A 21,060-nucleotide genomic window follows, 5' to 3' on the forward strand; every position below is an offset into this window, starting at 1 on the left:
CTGCATTATGGTGGAGGACAGTGCTGATTAGCATTCCTGTGGGAGCAAATTGTTACCATCATCATTATCACCAATCCAGACATCTCCTGACAAGTCTCTCTGGGTTCAGTCTTTCTCCCTTTTAATTTGTATCTCTATACCACACATTCAAATTTACCAATCTTATCATGTCCATTTCTGACAGAACAGCTTTCTGCAGTTCCTTGGTGCTCTTGGGAATAATGCAAAATTTCTTAACCTGAATAGGAGACTCTGCAGGGTTGAACCCCTGCTGAAAGCCTTAGCACCTGGGTGTTTCTGCACATGCTGCTTAGAAGCCTACAGTGTCCTTCTTCTCTGTCCACTCTTCTGCTTCCCTCACCCCGTTTCAACACGAAACCCCATTCTGTCGCAGTTAACTTTCAGATGGTTTTCAAAGCATGGTTCCAACTATAAGGAACCACCTCTTCGGAGAAGTCTTCCTTCATCCTTGTCCTCAGGGCAGATTCTCCTATCAAGAACAACTCTAAGCTCACATCATTCAAGCACTTACTGCTTTGTATGTAATGGTCTGTTTAGTTATCTGTCCTCCCACCACTTGGTAAACACTGATGTCAACTTTGATCCTGACTGCCCTCCTTTCGCCCAATTAGCAAAATGAAATATCCAAAGGCACTTAATAGTCCTCAATAAACATTTATTGAGTTAATTAGGGATACAATTATGCTACCATCTCCTATGTAAAGTCCAATAGGAGATTTCTTGACTTTCAGGGTCAAGGCAAACCAACTTTCTCCAAAGGAACTAATATTCTTCTGCTCTGTGATAATGAGGGTAAATACCAACCTGCATTGCTCTAGATGCCCAATTTTTTAGAGGCGAGATGTTATTTAAGCACAGTTACCATGGTTGGCTCATTTGAGTCCTTCTTTCCATGGCCCTAGTGTCTTTCACAATTTCATCAGCCTTACGCTATTGGTTTATGACGGTAATGCTTTTTCAATAGAATTCTCAGAAAATGTATGTAATGAAAATAAATTCAGTGAGTAACAAATTCAAAATACATTGAAGGCATAATTCCAGGAGTGATGGGTCTTTGCATTTGGTAAAGTGGGACAGTAAGTCAGTATACAAAGAACAATGAGACAACGTAAAAGGGCTGCGGGAGAGTTACTCTGGATTTCAGAGGAAGGAGAGGTGACATCCTCTCATGGTCAAAGAACAGAAAAACATTCTGAGAAGCAAGGATCAAAGCACTCCAGATGAAGTGAGGGGCATGTGTAAAGCAAGCAGGGGAGAGAACGTGGTAAGGACCTAGTGGCAAGGAGACAGCATTGACTCCCTTCTGCCTTTAATGCAAATGTGAATGTCTGATGATTCCAAAGGTTAGTAAGTCAATGTCAAACTGTGCGCATGTTGAGAGACGTGGATTTTTAACCTTGAACTGCTCTCCACATCATTCTATCCTATCGGCAGAGTGTTTCATGACATCCAGTCAGTCACCTGATAGGTTGTGAAATCTAAAGTTGTTTATTGGACTGTATGAAAAAAAAAAGTGTCTCAAACGTTCACTCCATAGTTGTCTTCATGCCAATATGATGGTGCTTTTCTCTTACAATCATACTAAATAAACCAGAGTTAGAGAATGCTGGTCAGGGAGGCTAAGTTAGCTCTACATTTATTGAAATTGACAGCGGTGGAAATCATAGCTCCTTAGGCTCTTTCTGTTGCACTAAGAATCCGGTCCCCATGCCAACATTCCCTAACCCCTGTCACCTTACCTTGCTTTGAAGAAGGCAAAGCCATCTCTTTCTGCTTTTCAAATTGTTCTACCCATGAAGCTAATACAATTTCCCCTCTCCTTTTTCATTTTTTATTTAAAAATGCTCCTTTTGGGGTGCCGGGTGGCTGAGTGGGTTAAGCCTCTGCCTTCGGCTCAGGTCATGATCTCAGGGTCCTGGGATAGAGCCCCGCATCGAGCTCTCTGCTCAGCGGGGAGCCTACTATCCCCACCCCTGTCTGCCTCTCTGCCTACTTGTGAGATCTCTCTCTCTGTCAAATAAATAAATAAAATCTTTTTTTAAAACAAATGTCCCTTTTGTCCAGTGAGTGTTAAACTTCCACTGCCTCCCAACATGTATGTTACAGACCTCAGCTGGGTGTTAAGAACAAGAAGTCAACCTTATTAAACCAGTTTATACTAAAATGAGAATGGCTGGTAGAAAGAACTCTGATTCAGAAAAACCTAAAATCGAATAAATTGCATGTAAAAAATACTATATAGCAAGGAGAATGCACAATCAGTAAGTACATGAAACACTTTGGAACAAATATTACATATGTAATTTTGACTGAAATTTGATAAGGCTCCACCTGTAGTTTTTTTAATCCCTAATTAATATTGTTAAGATTTAAATACTGTACAATCATGATATTGTCGTACAGATACTGTGCTGGCTTTGCCTACATGACTCTAGTAATGATGGATTGTCAGGAGAGAAGAAGGCCAAAATTATAATCATTTTAAAGCTGCTCCCAAAATGAGCATGGAGAAGTGAACACAGATGAATTGTGGCGTGGGTTATGGTCGACATGGAAGTGTCCCACTGAGGTCTCATTCAGGAGAACTTCCTGCCCAAAACACAGTTAGCTGGGGGCCTCCACCTGCTAGCCCATGAGTGCCGCGGCTACACTTTTCCTGGGGCTGCTTCTACTTAATGGATGGAGCCCACTGGGGTGTTCATGCTGGCCCATTCCCCCTAGTGCAGGATCTCCCCCATGGGCAACCCTGGTTGGAGACATCCTATCAGATAATGCCTACTCTCAGAACTTCCTGGTGGTCTGGCATTCTTCCTATCCAAGTTTTCCTCTCCTCTCTTTGGTCACAGATTTCAGACTTGAATCTCAGACTGAGGTTCCCTCTACCACTTTCTGTTCCCTCCCCGTTTATCTTTCATAGGCCTTTTCTCCAAGATTTTTTTTTTTTTTTAATAACAAGTCTGATCCTCTTATCCTATCTTGAGGTCTGCTTCTCAGAAGGCTTGAACTGACAGAGTGTGGCTGAAACTGAGTAACAGACTCTCCTCTGTATTGGAAATGGCCCCTTCCCTTACACCTGGAGGAAAGAGCCTCTTTTAGGGACCTCTTTTTCAGGATATGTGTAATCCCTTCACCTCACCCTCAGGCTCTTCAAATTTACAAACTCATTCCTAATTGATTCTTAGTACCTAACCCTCCAGACAAGCCCAGAGGAAAACACCGCAAGCCCATCAAGAGACCCCCCACCAAAGAAGAAACAAGAAAACCTTCATCCCCCCGGGCTATATTACCTAGCAGAAGCAGAAACCCTAAAACTATCACTCATAAGTTGACAATCCAGTGGAGAAAAGCTACAGTTTTGTAGGAATTAGTATTCCCACATTCTTCTTTGAGAATCTATATAATCAGGTAGATTTGGAGGTCTATCATGGAACGGCATACAGGTATCCCTTGAATTACAAAGGGCTTATACTTGTCAGCCAACCCCTAAAGCATACTGCAGATGTGATCATCACACAACCAGGAGGACTGTATACTCCTTGTGTATTATATGGTGTAGAAAGATGTTTTAAATAGTTTTCAACAACGCTCCCTCTCTCTTTATATCCTAATTGCATGGTGGGTATACTTTTGAACTAAAAGTGCAATAACATGGCCTAACATTGAAATACAGAGTAACCAGAATAACATAATAGTCTTCCTCCACTATGTCTCTCACATAGTATAACCCCACAAACATAGGAGAAAAAAAAAAAGATCTTTGATGGACAGCACAAAAATCAAACTCTCAGGTTTTAAACTGGGATAAACAGGAGAAACAGGAAAGAGAGAGGGAAAGCCACTTTAGGGAAGGAAGAGGTCGTATTGTAAATTGATTCTGAGACTCAGGTTGGTGACCTAAAAGGAAATGCCCAATGGGCAGGTGAGACTTTAAAATACAAGCCTAGGAGAGAGGCTGGGCCTAATAATGGTATGGCAGGGAGAATCATGAGCCCCAAGATATGTCAACACCCTGATCCCTGAAATCTTGAACGTGTTACCTGATACGGCAAGAGAGGGTTCACAGATGTGATTAAATTAAGGATATGGAGATGGGAGGATTATCTTGCATTATCAGGGCTGGGGGGGAATGTCGTCATTAGAGTCCTTGTAAGAGGGAAGCAAGGGCTCGGAGAAGCAGGGGTGTCTTTGAAGTTGCTATGCTTTTGGTCTGAAGATGGAAGAAAGGGCACGAGTCCAGGAAAACAGGTGGCTTCTAGAAGCAGGGAAAAGGAGGAAATGGATTCTCCCCCGGAGCCTTCAGAGCCTGCAGCAGCCCTGTCAACATCTGGCACCTTGATTTTAGGTCAGGGACCCCTGTATTGGACTTCCGGCTCACAGAATTGTAAAACAATAAATCCATGGTGTTTTAAGCCGCTAAGCTTGTGGTAATTTGTCATATCAGCAAGGGGAAACCAACAGAAACAATGATAACGTGTAACAATCAGGTGCTGTTATTAAGTTCAAGTGCAGTGCTAAGTGATAGAGATAAAATTTCCAGAGAAAAACAAATGACCAGAAACAAAAAAAATGGAGAAAGCCTGCACTTAGAAGGATTACGAAAGACTCGTATTTTATACAAAATGACTCTAAGATCAATATAGTGTCAGGATGGAGTATTCCACAAGAGATGGCAAATCACAGCAACCCCAAAGCAAATGAATTCGTGTTCTACTGTTTTATACAAAGATTCAGATCTTTGAGATGCATGGGTAGCTGTGTCTGTGAAGCTTCCGACTCTTGGTTTCAGCTCAGGGCATGATCTCAGGGTCGTGAGATCGAGCCTCATCTCGGGCTCCACTTGGCCCATGGAGTCTTCTTGAGATTCTCTCTCTCCTTTTCCCCAACCCCCACTAAAAAGCAGAACAAAACAGAAACCACACAAAGATTCAGACCCTTAACAACTTACGAAAAGAAGTCAAATCTGTATTTAATATAGTATATATAGTCATGACAGTTAAAACAGAAATTTGTAGCACCTACCTACCCCTTCTTTACAGACTTTCTTATTGAGATGGAAAGAGACATAACTTTTTTATGTCTTAGAGAGGAGATCTGCACTATTTCATTTATTGCCTGTATGACCGTGTTAAAATATATGGCATCACTCTGATTGAAAACATTAGAGAATTAAGTGATTTACTGCATTCTGAATAAAGTAAAAAAAATCTGCTGTAATACTATCAGAGTTTACTTATCATAAAAATCTGCATTTGCAATAAACATTAATTGTGCACTGCAAAGTAAAATATATATCAAATCAGCATTCTTTGGAGATTTTTCAACATCATTTTATGTATGATGATAAATACAAAGCTATAATAAAAATGATAATTTTATATACTCAAATGAGCTAGACTTTACAAAACCTTTCATAACCTGTGGTGTAAATCACAAACACATTACACCAAAACTACTTGGCCACTGGGCTTTCTATTAACAACTCTACGTTAATATTAGGTATGTGAAATATTTTTTAATAGAGAGCAAAGAGGCTTTAGCAATCAGAGTCATAAATTAAGATAATGAAGTGCTGAAACTGCTTTCTTAAAAAGTAGTATGTGATGAATGACATCGCTCCTCCAGCCACATTCTTTCTCAGGTCACTTAAGTATGAGGCCAGTCAATTTCACAGGAAAGATGTCACTCTATTATTTACCTGGAGATATATTAATACACAGACTACTGACATTTAAGGGTTTATTCCTAGTTTCGTTATAAAATTCTACTTTGAGGGAGATTTAATCCTTTATAAAGGCATTTTCCAGAAGAAGCTGTCAAACAAAACTGGTTGAACAAAACTGTAGAAGTAACTTTGGCAATTTTCTCCAGTGCCGCCTGGGCAGTTTGACCTATCTTAAAAAAAGGCATAGTCTAAGATTGTGGGAACTTGCTGGATGGCATTCATGATTTGTACTGGTGACTTAGACAACTGGGAAGGACATTTGGCCATGGGGCTTGGAGGGTCTTCGACAGTTCGTATTCCAAACTCTAGAGTCATGCAGAAAACTGAAGATAATTTAAGGTTCAGAGAACCAAAGATCAATGGCTAGGACTGAAAAGTCTGTACCCTCAAAGCAGAAGGCATCTATGAACCTTTCCAACATTTCAGTGTGCTATCTTTCAAAAGCTGTTTTGTAAGATGTTGCGTTGAGGGCTGCATTACATTATGTTGCAGGGTTCCTTGTTTAGCCTATAAATGTCCGCCTAATCTATTTTTACTTAGAGTACTAACAAGTGTGACTTTTGAGGGGAGGGGGAAAAAAAAACCTATCTTAAAAATGACATTCCTTCATCCTTTCATACTTCCCTGACTTCCCCGCTGATTCTAGGTCAGGAGCTGGCAAAGTATAGTCAGGGGGTCAAGTTACAAAGCAGCTCGCTTTGTAAACTAAATATTTTGGAAAACCCTCACACCTCTCCCTTTGTTATTGTCCATCGCTGCTTTTATGCTACAAAAGCAGAGCCCAGGAGCCGCCACAGAGACTATATGGCCCATAAAGGCTAAAATATTTTATCTGACTAAACTTGTAAGAAGAAAGTTCGATGACGCGTGTTCTAGGTTAGTATTAGCCCTGGACCAAGTTATGAGTTTTGCGTTCTTTACTGGCCTTACTTTACTTCAATAGCTCTCTTCCTCACAAGGCTGTCATAGTGTCCTAACTACCATGTGAAGCTTCACAGAGCTTAGGCTAGTCCCCTAAATCTTCTGGATTCCCCTCTCTTGCTCTAGTCCTGCCACCATTCTGGAACACATAGGAGCCATTTCCATTGCATAACAGATGCTTCCAAGAGAGAATGCAGTTTCCTAATGTGCTCTGTGACCACCACTTTTGGTTCTATCATTTTCTTTCAGAAACCGGAATATTTCCAGTAGAGTACCTGCATCTTGCAGGTGGATACAATAAATTAGTCCTCAGGAAGCTGGAGACATTAATGTTTCTCTCTTTCTCTCTCTCTCTCTCTCTCACACACACACACACACACACACACACACACACACACACACACAAACAACATACCCTCCACAAGGCTCTGTCCTCATTTTTAAAGAAAGATTTATTTATTTACTTATTTATTTGAGAGAGAGAAAGAGGAGACCATGAGCATGGGGAGGGGCAGAGGGAGAGAGAGACTCTCAAACAAACTTTCCACTGAGCATGGAGCCCAACAGAGGACTTGATCTCAGGACCCTGAGATCATGACCTGAGCCAAAACCAAGAGTTGGAAGCTTAAGTGACTGGGCCACCCAGGCACCCTTGTCTTCATTTTTAATGCCAGTAAAGCTCCTCTAACAAACACCTTCATTTCTTTCCTGGTACCATGGCTGCTAAAACGGAAGTAGGTGCCAAAGTGAAGTTCTTTCCTCCTTATTTGTTGATGCAGAAACGTGATTACTCTCACCATTCTTCATTTTTGGATACATACATCCCCTTTTCTCACAAAGAACTTTTTAATTTTCCCCCCAAAACCCAACCATCTCCCATCCTTAATTCACCTTGTTTCAGTGAACTGACCCCACCCTTTTCTCCTTGTTCCAAGAAGATCTCAAGATGAGGACATCCACGTGGAGGCTAACTTCGATGACACTCAAACTCTGCTGTTCAGCAACGACTTAGGGTAACTGAGAAGGGGAAGGAGCAAAAACATTCAAGACATTTACTGACTTACTTCCTTTGGCCACAGTATTAAGGAAGCATGATATTCTTAAAGAAAGCAGTTTAAATTTTCCGAAGAGAAAAAGAGACCTAATCAGGATGGGCCAGTTATCACGATGTTTCATGAAGACAGGAACCCTGTCTTGTCACAGACCCAACATGCAGTTACTACGAACCCCTTGGTTGTAGGTGGACCTCCTGCTACAGTGATGAAACTCAGGTACAAACCCCCAAAATGACAAGAGTCAGATCTTAAGGTAAGAGAGACTTGGGGAATATAATGCATTTGTTTTCTGCTTCCTCATTTTCATGATAAAAATATGGCTTTCAAAGGAGTTCGAGGCTCTGAAAATGTTAGAAAGCAATTTTAAGATTAGCTCAAAACCCAAATGCTGCGGATGACTACAAGTTTCATTGCCAAGACCTGCTTGTGCAGCTAAAAGAAAGTGCTTTGTAATAGCCCATTTCGCACAATGCCATACTTGATGCAATGTATATGCCGGTGCACAGATCTTAAATGTATGCCAAATCCCTCTTGCCAGGTTTGCACTTTCCTCACCACTTATACTGAATAATGGATATTTTTTATGACTTCAGTGACAGTAAATAACATGTCGTTTTAAGTGCAGTCCAGGAGAAGTTAAAGAATCCTATAGCTCATGGGAGTGCTAATTGGAGCCAATTATAATTTGATTGACCTGCCTGGCTATTAAAATGATATGCAAAATTTACACTGTCCTTGCAAAATGGAAATTTTCTAGTACAAGCTAACTATAGGAAGCCCACCCTTTTAATGAATCCAAGGGTAGTGCTTGGGGGCTACAATTTCCACACCAACTATCGGAAGCTAATTCCAGACAGGGGCTTCGCTGGGTTGCAAATGATACAAAAAAATTATAGATGGGGAAGATGTGAAGTAAAAATAACTGAAATAAGGTGTGCCTGGGTGGCTCAGTGGGTTAAGCCTCTGCCTTCGGCTGGGGTCATGATTTCAGGGTCCTGGGATCAAGCACCGCATCAGGCTCTCTGCTCAGCAGGGAGCCTGCTTCCCTCTCTCTCTCTGCCTGCCTCTCTGCCTGCTTGTGATCTCTGTCTGTCAAATAAATAAATAACATCTTTTAAAAAAAACCCTGAAATAATTAAGGCCTAGTGGATGAAGGAGCGGTATCACATTAACTGTCCATCCTTCGTTAGGTTTCCTTTTCCTGTATTCTTTCCTTAAGGAATGTCATGGGGAGTGGATATTTCTCTTCTTGCCATGTGGGAGATTTTTTGTTTTTTAATAGCAGAATAAAATATCCACTATCATTGGTAAATAGAATGTGTTTATTAGCATAAAATGAAGTCATCCTACCAAATCACAGGGGTCTTCTTACTTGGTACAATAAATTAGCCCCAAGGAAGCGGGAGAAATTAATGTTTCTCTCTCTCTCACAAACACACCCACACAAAGTACTATTTGCCACTAGTAGCACATCAAACTATTCCTCAAAATAGTTTAATATTATTTATTTTTAAATGACTTTTAAATTACCTTTTTTTTTTTTTTTTAATTTGACAGAGAGAGAGCACAAGAGTGGCACACAGAGGGAGAGGAGGAAGCAGGCTCTCCGCTGAGCAGGGAGCCCAATGTGGGGCTCAATCCCAGGATGCTGGGATCATGACCTGAGCTGAAGGCAGATACTTAACTGACTGAGCCAAGTTTAATACTACTTAAAAACTTATTTTTAAATGTATCTTTACACTCTGTGGTCTGTAACTCCTCTGAATAGTAGATTTTAAATAGTAGCAGTTTCATTATAAATTACACTTTTGAAATCATGCAAAGTCACCTGAATTTTTAAAAATGACTATATAAATATCTTAATAAATAACATCATTTTGCTTATATCTTATAATAGTATATAGATATAACAGATAAATAAAATTTACTATCAAAAATTTTTAAAAAGACGATGTAAATGCTGGATTATGGTAGGGTATGCAATTATGCCTGAATATCCCAAATAAACATGGTAACAAAAAACAATGCCCTCCAAAATCTTTCATTAAAAGCAATTTCCATCCTTCACATCCAGAGGGCTTTATAAATTGCCAACCTCTTTAGGCCCTAAAGGATGTGCTCAGGAGATTTCACAGAAGTCACAGGTTCAAGTCAAATGTAGATAATAGTTTGTAGGCCTTGAAAAAAATTTGAAAAATAGTATTTGCATTATATCATGTTCCCTTGCTTTTTATGGGAATAAAAAAGGCTATGAAGACAAGTTCATGAAAAAATCTATCACTATCACTCTATAGAAATGTCTTTCAAAGCCTGAAAAAATTGACATACTTTTTCTGTGATTTTAATAATCTACCTAAATAAAACCCTGTTGATGCTAGAGAGACATATACATAAAGAAATAAAAGCCTATTGCCCAAATGCAGGTTTTATTTAAAATTCTCAGTGCTTAGTGTTTGAGTTTTTTAGATATCATCTTTCTGATCTTTGTTTTCAAAGATTCACTATGTTGACCAATTGGCTTATTTATCAGACTTCAATATTGTTGTTACTTTGTATTTGATCCCTCTCTATTACTTGCTTTCTCTTTATAGCACACCCCAGTCAGTGCAAGAATGATTTTTGGTCAATGAAAGATCAATGCTTAAAGAAGTATCTGAATGGGGGTGCCTATTAGGTTAAAGCCTCTGCCTTCGGCTCAGGTCATGATCTCAGGGTCCTGGAATCAAGCCCCACCTCGGGCTCTCTGCTGGGCAGGGAGCCTGCTTCCCCCTCTCTCTCTGCCTGCCTCTCTGCCTACTTGTGATCTCTTTCTCTCTGTTAAATAAATAAATAAAATCCTAAAAAAAAAAAAAAGTATCTGAATGCCCCTCATTGAGGGACTCTTTCAGAATTTATACTATCCAGGATAGAAGGAAGAGTAAGAGGTAAAAGTTAGGAAGAAAAGAATATATTGTTCTTATTCTGTCTATACCCTGCCATTATGAGCGCATCAAAATGATGGCAATTTACGTCAAGTGAGATTCTCTATATTTTACAAAGAACTTTTGATCTAATATTAATTTCTAGTGGTAAACATAACCATCGCTGCTTTAGCAGGTTTTCCTTATCCCCATTTTTTTTTTCAACATCCTAGCTACCTATTTACAAACATTATATTTAACTAATAGATGTACATTATATCAGTCAATTAAGTGCAGAGGGATAAGAGTAAGTGAATATCAAGTGATGGAGAGTATGTCAAAGGCAGCATTTCAATTATGAATAACACCATATTCCAGTGCTATGCAGTGCTTACTTTTCTATGTCTGGCTAATGGACCAATGACCCTTCTAGTCATTCTTAACAGCACCACTAGGATTTTAATCTGAATCTTGTTCTAGTATAAAAATATCGAACGGATATTGGCTTCACTGTGATTTTCAAAACTGTAGAACAGGAGTCCATTGAGCCAGATAGAGTTTTAAAAATGCATCCTAATTATACTTCAAGTTGGTAACTGAGCTCATTTGTGGCCCCATAGGAAAGGATGCAAAGCTCATGCCATAATCTTCAGATGGTAAAAAAGGACAATGACCTTTCAAGCCAGCTCAAGTATTTAGTAAAATCTAAGTATGTTGTTCTGTTTACAGTTGTCCCTAAAATGCAGTCAAGTTTATGTTTACTTACAACTTCAGTTAATTTCTTCCCTTTTACCTTTTTTCAAACAAGAAACAAATTATATTAGAAGTTGTAAGAGCACCAGCTCTTTCTTTTTTTTTCTTCTTTCTTTTCTTTTTTTGGGGTGGGGAGCGGGAGGTCCAAATGTATTTACCTACAACAATACAAAGGAATGCAAAGCAACCACCTGCTCCCTCTTTCAAACATTTTTGCTGCAAAGCACTGCTGTTCAAGCATACAGGTTTCCTTGTGAAAAGAAAAAAAAAAACAAACCAACAATCATGTGAGTATTCTTCAGCCAGAATGATGAAAAGAAAAAAGAAGTAAATATGCAGACCTTCAGTGTATGAACATTAGATTCTGCCTTGATCAGAATCATGAATAAACTTACAAAGGAATGTTAATCTCTTTGACATAAATGTTCATTGGTCCTTTTTTTTTTTAAGAGTTTATTTATTTATTTGATAGACACAGATCACAAGTAGGCAGAGAGGCAGACAGAGAGTGAGAGGGGGAAGCAGGCTCCCCACTGAGCAGAGAGCCGGATGTGGGGCTTGATCCCAGGACCTTGAGATCATGACCTGAGAAGACAGAGGCTTAACCCACTGAGCCACTCAGGCACCCAGGCACCCCTCAATGGTCCTCTTTAAACTGGAAGTATCCTCAACTTCATTCTTTCCTAATCCCGTATTACCGCTTCTATTTATTCTCCCAAACAATACTACATTTTAATTTTCTAATTAAATTACTGTTGAACAAGTTGTCTTCCCAATTTACCCTGCTTATTTTGATTCATTTCCCTTAATATTACCTGAGGTGATATAAATATCTTTCTGTCAGTTATGTTTTAGCCGTTGATATTCTAGGCGAAAGCAGTGCATTTGTTTTAGTTACCCCCATGGAACTCTATTCCTCTGCTTCTAGATGCTTTTTCTCTCTTTTCTTTTTTTTGAGACCATATGTGGTAGAAGGCTCTGGGAATTACTGAAAGCGCTCATGAAAGTTTTATACCACATTTTATTTCAACAACATACCTTCTGGAAAATTTATGAGCATGTTCATTCTTTGATCTATTTTATTAATTCAATTAGTTGACCCTCCACTGGCATAACATGAAGGGATTCCCCATCTTCCAATCTGAATGCCTTACATCAAAGAGTATTTAGCATACCATGTTTTAGATCAAGCAACCTTGTAGCTATCTCTTATTTCTGATACTTACCACACTTAGGCTCTGGTAAAAATAATCAATTGTACCACTTCTCTTTAGAGAAAGATTTTCAAATTCCAGTTAGAGAATCCGTTTTTGTACCATTTGTTCACCAGAGAGAATATACGAAGGTAATGAGAACAGTCTTTGTAATAAGGATTTGATTATCAACCTTGTAGTGTGCCTGATGACTTGTAATGGGGGCAGGTAGACAGAACATGGGAACTGTCCTATTGTAGCTCCAAATTTCCTTTCAGCCTCTGATAAATAAAGATATAAAGGAACACTTCTCTGTTGCTTAACAAGTAGAAACAGCAAAGATAACATAACATAAACTCAGAAAGAATAAAATACTGTTTAAGGACACAACGGTGCTCAACCCAGCTATCTTTCTGATTATAAAATCAACCTGAAATAAGATTTTTGGGACACCTTTGGAAGTGTGGATTTCCGTGTTTTAGTCATGAGATTTGAGGTTTTGACATTACTTTGTCCCATTCTAGGCATGTGCCTTTGATAAATTATCTTAAACTCTCTGTTCTCAGATTCTCTTTCCTAAAAAAGGAGAGGGTTGCATGAGATTGCTTTGGTTGCCAAGTATGGATTCTCTGGGAACCGTGGAATTGCTGTAAGGTTAGAGAATCCACAGGCATGTTGTACTTGATGGAGAGACTGAACAAATTATGTGTTTTATAGCATATAGACAGGTCCTGTTACTTAAAATGTGTAGGCTATACTGTGACTGACAAGAATGTATATCAGTTAAAAAGTGCTACTGAATTCATTAGGGCTTTTGGGTATCCTGTATTTTCCCTCCCCAAAACACAAAAAGCAATATAAAAATAGCTAAGTTAAATACTTAGGCACTGACGCTGATTTTAGCACCAGATACTGAGAACACCTTTACATACTGGCTTATTTAATCCTTGCAAAATCTATGAGGTGAACACTGTTACCATCCTGTTCTACACTGATGAGGCAACTAAGACAATTAGGGAACTCCTAAGTAATAAATAAAGTTAGAAGGATTTGAACACCCAGGCAATGTGGAACAGATCCCAACCCACTACACGGCACTGTCTTCTCATTGCATCTTTTCAATCACGTGAGCGGTATTAAGATTTTGACTCTTAAGGGGCACCTGAGTGGCTCAGTGGGTTAAAGCCTCTGCCTTCAGCTCAGGTCGTGATCCCAGGGTCCTGGGATCGAGCCCCACATGGGGCTCTCTGCTCAGCAGGGAGCCTGCTCCCCTGCCCCCTGCCTGCCTGTCTGCCTACTTGTGATCTCTCTCTGTAAAATAAATAAATAAAATCTTAAAAAAAAAAAAAAGAGGAAGATTTTGACTGTTAAAACAACCCATGAATTCAATAGGATTGGGGAACACTAGTGTTTATGATCCCCTCTATCCCTTCAAATACTGAATCTCCTTCGCAAATTTCACTTCTACAAAAGATGGCTAGGGTACTTGTTAAAAACAGGAGTGAATGGCAAAGAAACCCAAACCAAACAACAACTACAAAACAAACAAAGAAACAAAAACTCCCAAAACAAAAAAGCCCCCAAAACCATGGCTAGGATCCATCCCTGCTTCTGGTACTTCCAGCTATGTAGCCTAGGGAAAATTTCCTTTTCTCCCTATCCCTCAGTTCCTTCCCCCCCCTACCCCCCAAAATAAAGATAAAAATAGCACCTACTTCATAGGTTTGGTGTGGTGATTAAATAAGAGAATACAAAGCACTTACAAGCATATGACAAATAGTAAGTGATCAATAAATATCTGTGGTTGTCATTGTTTTTGGTGTTGTTTTGGTCTTGTTGGATTGTCTTCTGTGGGGACCCTACAAAAAAGTCAACTATGCAAAATGCAGGCAGTGTGAAGAAAACAGAGACAGGGGTGAATAACTTGGGATCTGAAGTGAACCAGCCCACCTAGATTCAAGGAGTGAAGATTGCATTTTCCCTGGCAGAACTAGGGAACAGACCAAACCATCCCAGAAGAGCTTAAGATGCTGGTCAGGAAGGCAAGGCAAACAAGTGTCAAACAAGTTCTCTATGCTTTGTTGATGGTGAGAAGCTCTCAAATCCTGATGTGCATGGAGATTTGACTCCTTTAACTAGCTAGGTTGAGTGATGGGAATTGCTTTTTTAAGTGTTTTAATGTACTTTTAGGATATCCTGATGTACACACTACGAGATATATAGAAACCATTATACATAAAAAGAGAAGAGAACACGGCAAGAATAAACTTTCATCAAAACAACTGGCAGAATAAGACAGAGAAGAATCAAATAATTCAACAGAATAATTAGGATTAAAATTTTGTTCTCAAGAGAAAGTGTAAGCCAATGTAAGCATTCTGAAAAAGTTATCTGGTCTCATTTGAATAGAAAGCTAAGAGGACCAAACTTGGAATCTGAAAATATTCAAAATGCAAGCATGACAAAACCCTGCATCTTTCCTGCTAAATTCATTAGATGAATTAAGTTTGCAGTAAAAGCCAGGTTCTCAGTACAGGTGGTGCTTAGTGAGCTCAGGAGTCAGTAAGTTGCTCTACATGGCACTGGAAGCAATCAATGGTTTGGAGTTCTATTTCTAACTTGCTTCTGGAAATATTTCCAAATGGGAACAATCATTTCTAAATGTCAGTTCACTGTCCCTAATCTTAAGTAATGGAAATATCTCATCACATCCCTATGAGGATATTGAGAGCTTGTTCTGCCTTTAAAATCAGAAGAGCTGTTAATTAAATGCTCATCTCCATGCCACTGTTTTGGATGATATGCAGATATTAAATGAATATGAGAAAAGGTCCCCATTCTACTTCATTCTTGAACCCTAATGAAAACATAATGGTGCAGGTAGGAAAAGAACAACGTTTTAATGCCAAACATAGAAAATGGAATCTCGGTAATTAAAAATGTTCTCTCCCAGGGGTGCCTGGGTGGCTCACTGGGTTAAGCCTCTGCCTTTTGTGTGGGTCATGACCTCAAGGTCCTAGGATCGAGCCCCGCATCAGGTTTTCTGCTGAGTAGGGAGCCTTCCTCCCCCTCCCCCTGTGCCCACCTCTCTGCCTACTTGTGATCTCTCTCTCTCTCTGTCAAATAAATAATAAATGAAATCTTTTCTAAAATGTTCTCTCCTTTTCTTTCCTGGATGACTTCTCATTCTCGGGCGAAACAGAGAAAGTTCAAAGGTGGATGATGAGCTCCTCGCAGCTCTCATGACCAGAGGCAGTGTCAGCATGGCCTCCCTTCAGGCTCTCTGAGCAGCCCGAGATTCGCCTGTCTCCGTGCCATGATGATTTCTGATAAAAACTAATTTACTGACTTAAAATTACCACAGCATATCTCAAAAGGTAGGTAAGAGATAGTAAAACCAAATAATCTAATACTGACAAATTTAAAAGGGACACAAATTTAAGTAACAGTTTACACTGTAAATATTTATTGAGAGCCTGATATATGAGAAGCTTATTGGGTAGACGAACATCTTTTGAACAATATTAATTACATAATTCTTATAGGAAGAATACACTTTGACTGAGTGGCTATCACATCACTGACTTTAGAATTTCAAGTATTTTTTTTTTAAGATTTTTATTTATTTATTTGACAGAGAGAAATCACAAGTAGGCGGCGGGGGGGGAAGCAGGCTCCCCACCGAGCAAAGAGCCTAATGCAGGACTCGATCCCAGGACCCTGAGATTATGACCTGAGCCAAAGGCAGTGACTCAACCCACTGAGCCACCCAGGTGCCCCAGAATTTCAAATACTTTAAACATGACTGAAAAAGTCAGTGCAAGAGAAATCATAGCTTAAAGGTTTTCATACCTGTTTAAAAAAAGAAAGGATACAAAGATACATAGAAAACAGATTTTAAAATCCACTAATATATTTATTTTTAATAAAAACGTACCAAAAAAAGGTATAAAATCAATGCTAAGAATTGTATTTATTGTAACAAGTATTTCCCAATAAGTTCTGTTCTAAGGGGCAACTGAAACAGTCTTTGGACACAAAATACATTCTATCCATTTGTCTTCACAGGACATTTCACAAAATTACCTCCAGGCACACAGGCAAGAGAAATTCGTTCGACAGGCCTTTACAACCTCAACAAAGAAAGCACTCTTGTTGTCCACATGGTAGGAAGTCCTGGACAGAATCAGGGAAATGAGATTCTTGAAGGACTCGGCTATTACTGAAACGTATTTAGAAAAGGACAGCTACTCCACCAGATTTTCTCTTCTTCAGCTCTTACGCTAGTTACCAAGTTTTAATAACATTATTGACGCTAATTCCCACTGCTTTCCATAGTAGAGATCAGTATGTATGCTCTTGGCATTTATCCCATATTACAGATTAATTTTCCTGTTTGTATTCATATTGTCAGCATGCAGCTTCCACTGACTTCCCAAACAAGTCAGGAACAGAAGAAATGAAGGTATTAAAAATATAATTTTAATTACTAAAATTGTTGACCTTTACCTCTCAAATATTGTATCCTAGATATTGATAGGCAAACTTTGTGGAATTACACGGGCTTTTATATTTGAAGAAGACTAAATGAAATTAAAATCACCCTACTAGTGTCACTGAATTAACGAGTTTAGATTAATTTTGTAAATTATTTTGCCATACTGCTCAGTGAAATATGAGCATTTCTACTTAGATGAGAGAAAGTGGAATGGGAAGAATATGCCTGACTCATAAAGTCTACCTCAAGAAACATTTTCCATCAACAAATGTGGTACCTAAAAATGACTCACAGAATGGTCACAGTCAATTTTTCATGCTTTAGGCTATGCTTTCAAAAATGTGACACAGGGGCACCTGGGTGGCTCAGTGGGTTAAGCCTCTGGGTTCAGCTCAGGTTATGATCTCAGGGTCCTGGAATCGAGCCCTGCATCGGGCTCTCTGCTCAGCAGGGAGCCTGCTTCCCCTCTTCCCTCTGTCTGCTGCTCTGCCTACTTGTGATCTCTTTATCTCTGTCAAATAAATAAATAAAATCTTAAAAAAAAAAAAAAGTGTGACACATATTGAGTAGTATTCTAGAATATAACAGCCCAAACAGTCACTGAAGTAAAAATAACTGTTATTACTTAATGAGAAACGACTTTGTGCCAGGCATTTTGCCACTTCATACCCATAGCTCCTTTAATGTTCATACTACCCCATGAGGTAGGAGTTATTATTCCCATTCTACAGAGGAGAATATCAAGGCCCATTACAGTTATATGAGATCTCAGAGAGGGTAAGCCAGGGAAGCAAGGTTGGATGGAATCCGGCCTATTCCCAAGCTCCAGCTCATGAAATGTAAGTCGTTGTGTACCCACTAACTTAGACTTGCCATCAATCTTTCCTCTCTCTTTAATCCAAGCCCTATTCCATGTGCCAAGATAAAAGAGAGAAATTGAAGGCCTAAAATTTAGATCCCAAGCCTAACGACTTGGAAGAAAGCCTTATTATTCTCTCTGCAATAAATAATGAGCTCTGAAAGATGTAATTAAGATTCTCGGGACCCAGCATGATAATAACTTGAAGGAATCAACACTACACCTTTGCCTTTTTTCCCCCTTTCTTCTTTCAAAATCATTCCCTAGTCACCTATCAACTTTACCCCTCCCTGCAGTTAAACAGTACAGGGAACTGTAGGCAACAAACTTCAAAAAAGGATTCTGTGAACTCTTAAGAACAAAAATGTCATTTGTTAGCCAAGCGATCTTATGAAGGGACATTACCCAACAGTTGAGTCAGAGCCCTAATAGAGCCGGATTCCAAATCCTGCAGTATTTGACCTGGGTGGGACCCAGGCCCCAAACGCTGGCTTTTGTTAAAGGGTATGACTAAATAGAAGGAAAATGTGAAACAGACCTAACGGCCTGCCGTTTTAGACTTTATCTGGCTGCTGAGAGTCTGCTCTTTTTGAAGAAGAGGCTATTTCGTGGCAGCATAATTGGTTCTGATTCCACAGTTCTCCGTGTCAATGTTCTTCACTTCCATGAAGCCCTAGAAAGCTTTGAGCTGCAGAGGGAATATACAAAATCAAAAGCAGACTCAATGCCTGTGGAAGCTCCCAACACTGTCCCAAAGTCAGGTGTTGTAAGCAAAGCAGGAATGGCTTCGGGGAAGGAGAGCTCCATGGGGACCTGCACGGGGTCCATGGGGAACAGCGTGCCAGCCACAGCCCGCCAGGCAAGCCAAGTCAGCCCCAGACCTTGCCCAGTCACCAGTGCCCTCCCACCCACATGTCCCACATCTGGAAGGCTTAGCAGGTGCCTGCCCAGTGCAAAGCATGCCAATATAAAGATGGTAATGGGGTCGCCATCAAAGTCAGATTTAGCAGTGTTCATACAAATGGGTAACTGTAAGTGATGATAAGGTAAATTTAGGGGGAAAGATAGAATTATAAAGGCACCAGGCACTCTAAAAGTATTTTCTTTTGCCTTTATTAGCTTCCCTGCCAGTGCTCTATTTATCAAAGTATAATAAGAACCCATTCCTGGTCATGAATTACTGTGGATGTGTCTTACTGGAGGAATTAAACACATAACCGCCTCTAATATGAATGGAGGTGTTTTAATAACGTTGAGTTTGGCAGCCCGATAAAACATCATGATCATCCGGAGATTTACGCTGAAGTGAGCAGCTCTGCTTCATGGAAACGGGCCCCACCTGGATAATCTATGCCTTGCTTCACCACAAGCTTCCTCCTTACACAGTGTTGTCTCCAATGACAGAGAGGATGACTTGCCAAGACACTGGACGTTCTGTAAATATGTGTTTCCTGGGTAAGGAGACAGGAGAGCTTAAAAGCATAAACTCATCTGACTTTACTGCCCATCAACCATGTGGTTCTGTGAGCTTCAGTGTTCTCTTCGGCTACATGGGGGAAGTAATCTGACTTTTACGGACTTGTGAAAATTACATAGTGAAATTATATGTCAGTGGCATAGACTGAGTGCTCAGTAAATGTTAGCTATTATTATATTTATTTATTTTAAAGATTTATTTATATATTTGTTTGAAAGAGAGAGAGAGCAGGGAGAGGGACAGGAAGAGGGAGAGTGAAACTGAAGCAGACTCCCCACTGAGCACGGAGCCCCGCGGGATCTCAGGATCAGGAGATCATGCCCTGAGCTGAAACCCAGAGTCAGAGGCTTAACCTACTCAGGCACCCAGGTGCCCCAGCTCTTATCATATTTACTATGCTTGTCTTACTATTATTGTACTTCGATTCTCAACACACTGCCTTTTAATTTCGATGAGCATTGTCATGTGACTTTCCTCATGTAAGAAGTAGAGATGGTGGGGGGGGGGCGCCTGGGTGGCTCAGTGGGTTAAAGCCTCTGCCTTCGGCTCAAGTCATGATCTCAGGGTCCTGGGATCGAGCCCCACATCGGGCTCTCTGCTGGGCAGGGAGCCTGCTTCCTCCTCTCTCTCTGCCTGCCTCTTGGCCTACTTGTGATCTCTATCAAATAACTAAATAAAATCTTAAAAAAAAAAAAGTAGAGACAGGCCCTGGAATGGCAAAGAAGGTACGAGACGGAATGGGAAAAGAGAGGAAGAAGGAATAAGAGAGAAGGTGGGGAAAGACAGACAGAGAATCTAAATCAGGGGCTGGTAATGTTGAGTATTTAATTGAGGGCAGGGGACATCAAGAGGCATGACTGCAACAAACAGAGGCCATGGTTAGGCAATTGAGGGTTACTGATGTAGTAAAAGGGAGGTGACAAGGCAGGGGAGAATGCCCTTAGCTCCTGCTTGCTCCACTTTTCCTTCCTTCTCCCTCCACCCTTTTTCCTTCCTTTTCCTTCCTTCCTTGCACGCTTAATCAGCAATGACTAACCCCCCAGAATAGCACAAAAGCACAGTCTGTAAAAACCCCAAAAAGCCTAGAGATTAGATGTTCAGTAGAGAGGACACTGCATACCAGAACGAGACAGACACAATCCAGGGCCCTTACATGTGTGGGTTACGTCATAACAGACAAGTTAGAGGGATTCTCTGTTCTCGGGGAGCTCACTTTCTAGGACAGAGAGAGAGAGTGTGCTGTCTGCAACAAACATAAATAGGCCCTGGGAAAGTATCAAATGATGATAGTGGCTTTGTAAACAATGTGAGAAGGTTCATGCAATAAAAATCAACTGGGGAGAATTACTTTGAGCAGGTAGGCAAGAAAAGGGTTCACGTTTCTGAGTCACAGTTTAACATTCATATGTAGAGTACACTATTTTAAGTGTACAGCTTGGTGGGCTTTTATATATGCATATATCTGTGCAATTATCACCCAGATCAAAGTCCAGAACATTCTCAGAAACTTGGTTTATGCTTTTCATAAATGATACTGTATTATATACCTAATTCTAATTTTTTTTTTTTTTTTTTTTAAGCAGGCACTATTCTAAGGTCTCTCCGTACTATGCCTTTCACTTGTGGCTTATAACCTCCATGCCTACTTCCTGATGTGCATC

General features: G+C 40.0%; 1 protein-coding gene across 1 annotated transcript in view; it reads right to left on the reverse strand.

Moving 5' to 3' along the window:
* Positions 1–21,060, reverse strand: part of CNTN3 (contactin 3) — a 338,845-nt gene that overhangs the window by 103,123 nt on the left and 214,662 nt on the right. The window lies entirely within an intron of this gene.

This window comes from Mustela nigripes, chromosome 2 (genome assembly GCF_022355385.1).
Source record: "Mustela nigripes isolate SB6536 chromosome 2, MUSNIG.SB6536, whole genome shotgun sequence".
In the NCBI taxonomy this organism is placed as follows: domain Eukaryota; kingdom Metazoa; phylum Chordata; class Mammalia; order Carnivora; family Mustelidae; genus Mustela; species Mustela nigripes.